The following is a 7,500-nucleotide window of genomic DNA, read 5'->3' on the forward strand; positions in this document are numbered from 1 at the left end:
GCAAAGATGAAAAGAATTTATCTATTGAGTATCTGTAACCATAAGTGTTATTATTTTTCAGGATGAATGAAAAGTAAAAATATGTGAATGGTAAAATTATCGACATAAAATTGAAAATGCAATGAAACTACGATAGCTTTGAATAATAATAATGGAAAGATTCATTGAGGGACCTACATATGGACTGTTATTAGCGTATGAAAAAAAATTTTTGAAATTAATTACAATGAGAACATCGTAAACAATAAACAAAAGTAAATTTCGGAAATCGTGAAAAAACAGTGATACAAATGTATGAATAAAATTTTATGCTGATAAGGTTGAAAAGAAATTTTACACGAAGAAAATGTTGCAAAAAATCAATATATGGTGAAAAATGATTGAGAAATTGACATGTATGCTGGAAAAATGTAAGACTTTCATCCACACACTAAGAAATTATTTAATGGAAGGACATTTTGATTAGTGTTTGAAGATAAGGAAAGTAAATCACACGGTTTTATCAAACTGGTGATGCGTAAGGCGCTGATAAAATGAACAGGAAAACACCAAACACATGGATGAATATAAGAATGAATAGAATATTAAGTAAATCAGTGTAAGCAGACTGAGTAAACTTCGGCATACTGTACTGTCAAGCTGAAACGTTTTCACTCCAATAAAGAATCAAGATCTATCAACAGTAACAACAAAACCCCCAGCTAAATCCTCTATAGACTATTTGATGATAATACTATATATCTCCTTGTTGTTATAACACCAAAATCCCTTCAGAGAATGGAACCAAGGGTCTCTTGCCACCTGCTTGCAATCGTCGTCTTCCTTTATAGTACCAGCGTTCTGGTCTCATCTAGAGGAAATGGTAAGCTTTACTTTGAAACTTGAAAGCGTGGGTCTATTTAGTGGTCGATGTCGAATCCTTGTGGGTCGATTGGGCAATATATGGGGTCGATAGTAACTGAGGTTTACAAGGGTATCGATAGAAATTCTGTGTCAGGGGTTGACACTCGTGTAAGAAATACAAATACATTAAGCTATTGATTTGCACATCTGATTTACACGTAATTAGGCTTGTATAATTATAAAAAATTTTAATGATTGTAATAATATTGTTATTGTGATCATTATTTTGAGTTATACAACATTGGATTGTTGTAAAATTTTGTAACATTTTTCCCCACATGAATTAACTGACTTGCTTTACATCTCTGCTCACATTTAGAATCGTTATTTTAAGTATCTGAAAATATTTAAGCATTGTTTTCTAGTAAAACTGAAAATATTTAAACTTAACCACATTATTGAGAGTGTCTTACATTTATTACATAAAGGATTAAGTTGTTCCCAATGTTTACCTTGATTTACGTATTATTTTTTTTTTCAACCTTTTGGTGTCTGCAGTTATATTCTGCATACGTATGTATGTATGTATGTATGTATGTATGTATGTATGTATGTATGTATGTATGTATGTATGTATGTATGTATGCATGTCTTTGATCTGTGAAAGAAAAGTTGTAATCCTACATAATTTTCCTTTGCCTTTCAACCTTATTGTGTCTTTTGTTGCATTCTGCATACACATGTATGTCGAATGTATGTAATGTATTTATGTATGTATGTATGTATGTATATCTCTGATCTATTAAAGAAACAGTAGTAATCCTACATGATTTTACTTTGATTTTCTCAGTATTCCACCATTCTATCCGCCTAAAAAAGGGGTTCTAACTTTTCTCATTCTCCTCCTGTTACGATCTTCTCGTCTTGTGTGTAAAGTTCGAATTGCACTTTCTCTTCTGCACGCCCATCTGTAATCTCTCTCTCTCTCTCTCTCTCTCTCTCTCTCTCTCTCTCTCTCTCTCTCTCTCTCTCTCTCCCCCAAATCGATGACCTGGTAGTTGTAATGCCAGGAACTGGTATCATATCATTCATATGATCTCTCTCTCTCTCTCTCTCTCTCTCTCTCTCTCTCTCTCTCTCTCTCTCTGGCTCATGTCTCTCTCTCAGTTCTCTCTCTCCCCTTCTGTCGCTTCTTACTGTTTAAAAAAATATGCGTGTTGGTAGAAAAGTAAATTTAAACATATGCATATATAATATATATATATATATATATATATATATATATATATATATATATATATATATATATATAAACATATGTATATATGTGTGTGTTTATATTCAAGAGCTCACAACATGTGTGTGTTTATATTCAAGAGCTGAAAACAATCTCTCTCTCTCTCTCTCTCTCTCTCTCTCGAATAACGAACGAGGAATCCTTTGCATCATTCGTTTAACGCACCTTATTACGGCGCTCTCATTATCTCGGATTAGCTGGCCTTATCATAACCTATTCAGCTTCAGTGTCAACAAGAGATGCTGGTTTGCCTGAATTTCTGTGTTGGTGGTGTCAGCTTTGGCCAGGGCAAGGAATGTGACGCTGTTACTATCCAGTATGTATATGCAATTTATACATACGTAATGTGTATATACTACACACATATTTATATATATATATATATATATATATATATATATATATATATATATATATATATATATATATATATAAATAAAAAAACAGGCCCTCATTTGAACAGGATAGTATTTAAATGAGTTCCCGTTATACTTTGCATTAATACACAGTACAATTGTGGAGTGATCAAGTTTGTATGAATATTATATATATATATATATATATATATATATATATATATATATATATATATATATATATATATATATATATACAATTGTACAATTGAGTGATCAAGTTTGTATATATAGTATATATATATATATATATATATATATATATATATATATATATATATATATATATATATATGCTATATATATGCTGCTTTATTCCTACATTACAGATTTAAGAGAGCTACTCTATTAGGGTTCCAACAATATTAATTTGTGCCTAGACTTTATAATTACTTGTATGTGTATGTGTGCGAGTTAAGTTAGGTTAGTTTTTTAGTCTTCGTGCAATTATGCATTATGCGAAAATTAGATTCAGTCTAATTATAAGTTTTAACCGTGATTATAATCAAAATAAAAAGATTTAAAATAATTCCTCGAAGAATAAAAGTGAATCATATTATCGCATTCCCACAGAAAATTAAAGTATATAGTTCCTGAAGTGTAATATTGTCCCTGATACTTAAAAATTCTTGAAAATCTATTTACTCACTGATTTTCAAGTACACTTTATCCAAAAAATTCTTTAAAAAATGAAAAGGAGAAAAAAGGAGAGATTTTAATTTTAATGTATGTTAATGTTTATGTTTATTTAGGAGATATTATCACATTTCCCGTATAATGCATCATATTTTGGGCTATAGCAATTATTATTATTATTATTATTGTTATTATTGTATTCATTATTATTATTATTATTATTATTATTATTATTATTATCATCACATTGTTTGGACCAATCTCAAGGTACCTTAACTAACTGATATGAATGCTTATAAGTTAATTACAACTTAATTATCTCTATTCTCTTTAATGTTTACAAATTAATTATCTTCATCGTCTTTAATATACATACAAGTCAACTATCTTTATTCTTAATGCTTACAAATTGGTTATCTTTATTATCTTTAATGTTTAAAAGTTAATTATCATTATCTTTATTACCTTTCAGGGTGGAAGGACGAGACCGACTGGGGCCAGATATACGAAAAAGGGTCACATCCCAGGAAGGGACCCCATCTCCTGCCAGGGCTGCCAACCAACATCACTGTCCTGGAAGGAAGGTCGGCCACCCTGCCCTGCAGCGTTGCCAACCTCAAGGGCAGATCTGTGAGTGGAGTCTCTCTCTCTCTCTCTCTCTCTCTCTCTCTCTCTCTCTCTCTCTCTCTCTCTCTCCTTATAAACTCCTTTAATATAATTTCAAAAAACTATCTCTCTCTCTCTCTCTCTCTCTCTCTCTCTCTCTCTCTTTCTCTATTAGAGTTTTGTAGATATTTGGTGTTGGGTAAACTTTTAATAAAATTCTTCAAAAAAACTCTCTCTCTCTCTCTCTCTCTCTCTCTCTCTCTCTCTCTCTCAGATATTAGAGTTTTGTAGATATTTGGTGTCTGGGTGTATGTTTTGACCAAAAGCTATTTAGAAATGGATATATATCTCTCTCTCTCTATATATATTAAAGTTTTGTAGATGTTTGAGGTATGAGTGTAATTTGGTCAAAAACCCTTTCTTGAAATGATCTCTCTCTCTCTCTCTCTCTCTCTCTCTCTCTCTCTCTCTCTCTCTCTCTCTCAAAATTAAAGTTTTGTAGTTATTTGGTGTATGAGTGTCTATTTTGATCAAAAACCCTTTCCAGAAGTGGGTCTCTCTCTCTCTCTCTCTCTCTCTCTCTCTCTCTCTCTCTCTCTCTCTCTCTCTAAGTGACACAAAGCTCAGACACCGGAAATAAATCAGACAGAGACTGAGGGGAGCAATATATAATGAGAGACAGGTAATGTTACTCAGCGCTTTGGATATAAATGCAATATGCATGCGCATAGATTTCCTATTAGAAATTCAAGAAGTCGAAGCCTCATTCGAGAATTAGAAAACACAGCTGAAAGACTATTAGGGGCTATGAATCTCTTACAGTCCCACTTGCGCTGACAGAGAGGCCTCGAAAGCTGACGTCAGTATCAGGCTTGCGTAGAGTTTGCTTCAAAACTTTGAAACTCTTCTGCTTCCTTCGTGTTCCCACTTTTAAGATCTCTTCAGATTTGTGGTGAAGAACTTTCTTTGCAAACGGACAGGCAAACAAAACAAACTAAGAGTGTACCCTCTTTGTCGTTAGAAGTAATTCATTTTTGTATTTAGAATGGTAACCCTTTTTGGGATTGGGTGACATCACGCTGTTTTTTTTTAATATTTGGTGTCAATTTCCTGACTTCCATGAACTTACAAGCACCTTGAATGATCTTGGGTTAGGGTGTAGGGTTTGTAGAGTGAGGTTGCAACCTCAGTTCTCTTCTCTACTCTGGCTGCAATCAGGCGTCGTATAGATTGACTGACAGATACCTAATTCATTGTTCGGGTCAAGAAGGGCACACTTGATTTATTCAGTAAACGGGGATCGAACTCAGGTGTCCTTTAGTGAGGCGACGTTGTTAATCTAGAGATATATATATATATATATATATATATATATATATATATATATATATATATATATATATATATATATATATATATATATATATATCCCTATCAGCATGTATTTAATAATTGATTTAGCACTGACAGTTTCCACGTCAGCATGCAACCCTTCAACGGGAAATAGAGACTCACGTGATCTCGCCTTGTCTGAGAGAGAGAGAGAGAGAGAGAGAGAGAGAGAGAGAGAGAGAGAGAGAGAGAGAGAGAGAGGAAAGGACTAATTTTCACCTCGTTCTTGTCTCTCTCCCGTTGAGTCACGGCTATTAAATGTAGCACAAATTTCCGTACGAACGCAGGAAGTTTTTTTTTATTACCTAATTAGGTGTTGATATCAGTAAGGGGGGTTGACGTAAGACGTTCTGATTGCAGAAGCATGTATCTCTATCTCTCTCTCTCTCTCTCTCTCTCTCTCTCTCTCTCTCTGTCATACACATATACATAACATATACATAAATTTATATATATATATATATATATATATATATATATATATATACATACATATATATATATATATATATATATATATATATATATATATATATATATATATTACATATATAACGTTTATATATACAGTAATATATATGTGTATGTATATGTATGTGTGTTATGTATGGATGTATGTATGTATGTATATCAGATAAGTAGCTGAGAACAATAAACTATTTTAACGACGGAAGCAAAGCCAGCGTAAGATTAAACGACAGAATATTAGGGTGAAAGTGGCCCTGAGACCAGGGTGTGTTATGTTTACATTACTGTTTAACACCTTGATGGGTGAAGTGATAAAAGAAATCTGAGAACAATAAGAGTCGGTGCTGCGTTTTGGAACAATGAGATGGGTTGTGAATGGAGTGTGGAGGGCTGATGTCTGCAAGTGATGCAGTGCTGATTGGCGATCGTGAAGAAGAACCGCGGAGACTTGTGAAAGAATTGGAAAGATTTCGCAAGAGGAGCAGGGAGTATTGATGAAGTCATGCAGTGGGTCATAGGCAAATAAGATTAGGTGCAAAGTCGTGGGGCAGTGATATGGGTCGTGAATTTAGTGTGACAAAGATGATGTCTGCAGATCATACAGCGCTGTTGGCCATCGTGAAGAAAAACTGTTGTAAATAGTGAGAGAATCTGAACGCGTCTGCAAGAGGAGAAGGCTGACAGTAAATGTGAGCAAAATTAACGTCATTAGAGTAAATAAAACCAGGTATTTAAGAGATAACATAACGAACAATGCGTGCGAGATAGAGATGAATTAGACAGTAGGTATAGGGGCGTTTAACGTGCTGCTGATGAACGTGATATGTGAGTTTAAGAACCGGCTTGATGCAAAAATATTCTGAACAGTTTAAGTATGTATGTATCAGTAACAATTTATTGTTATTGACTCCCATAATCTCTCTCTCTCTCTCTCTCTCTCTCTCTCTCTCTCTCTCTCTCTCTCTCTTATATATATATATATATATATATATATATATATATATATATATATATATATATATATATATTATACACACACTTATACATAATATGAAATTGCTCTCATATTAATTCTTGTTGTTTGGGGTATTAGAATTTGAATAACTCCAGAAATTTCAGAGATATAGGAACGAAAGCTCCTAATCACCACCAGTGCCACTGCAGCAATTCTATATATATATATATATATAAAAAATACTCGGCTTTATTTCCGGTGCGCTTATTAGTGTGTTTTTTTTTTCATTCAGCTGAAATGGGGATGGAGTCACCGTAGAGTCTTGTAAAACCTTTATCTTGTTCTTCAGAAATTTCAAAATATTTTCTAGTTGTTATTTTTATTATGAAAATTTCTCCTGTTATGTTTTATCATAAAATAATTTCTATTTACTGTTCATACAAGTATAGAATCCTGACTACTTTTAACTACTTCAGGAAATTGTTTGCACTTTCACCTTAAAGAAAAACCCTTTTTATAAAATAAAAACAAAATAACAACTCCAGTAACTTGTGGAGAACAAAGAAAAGCAACTAATATATCGAATATGACACGAGACTCCTCACCACCAGGTGTCATGGATAAGAAAAGAGGACTTAAAAATTTTGGCAACAGATGGCGTTGCCTTCACTTCAGATCAGCGCATGAAGGTTAGTCAAGAATTTTTAAATTGCAATTGTTTGGATGTTTTTTGAATTAATGAAATGTGTCTTCTAAGCTAAAATTATCATCTGTCGTGCTATTTATTAGTAGTAGAGCAGTAGTAACAGCATTAGGACTAGTAGTAATAGCAGTGGTAGCAGACTAGCAGTACTTTCGTACTTTTCCATAATAATAATAATAATAAT

General features: G+C 32.9%; 1 pseudogene; it reads left to right on the forward strand.

Annotated features, from left to right (window-relative positions):
• The window catches only part of LOC136853328 (kin of IRRE-like protein 2), a 50,667-nt pseudogene that overhangs the window by 39,216 nt on the left and 3,951 nt on the right, over positions 1–7,500 (forward strand).

The sequence above is a fragment of the Macrobrachium rosenbergii genome, chromosome 27, assembly GCF_040412425.1.
Source record: "Macrobrachium rosenbergii isolate ZJJX-2024 chromosome 27, ASM4041242v1, whole genome shotgun sequence".
Classification (NCBI taxonomy): domain Eukaryota; kingdom Metazoa; phylum Arthropoda; class Malacostraca; order Decapoda; family Palaemonidae; genus Macrobrachium; species Macrobrachium rosenbergii.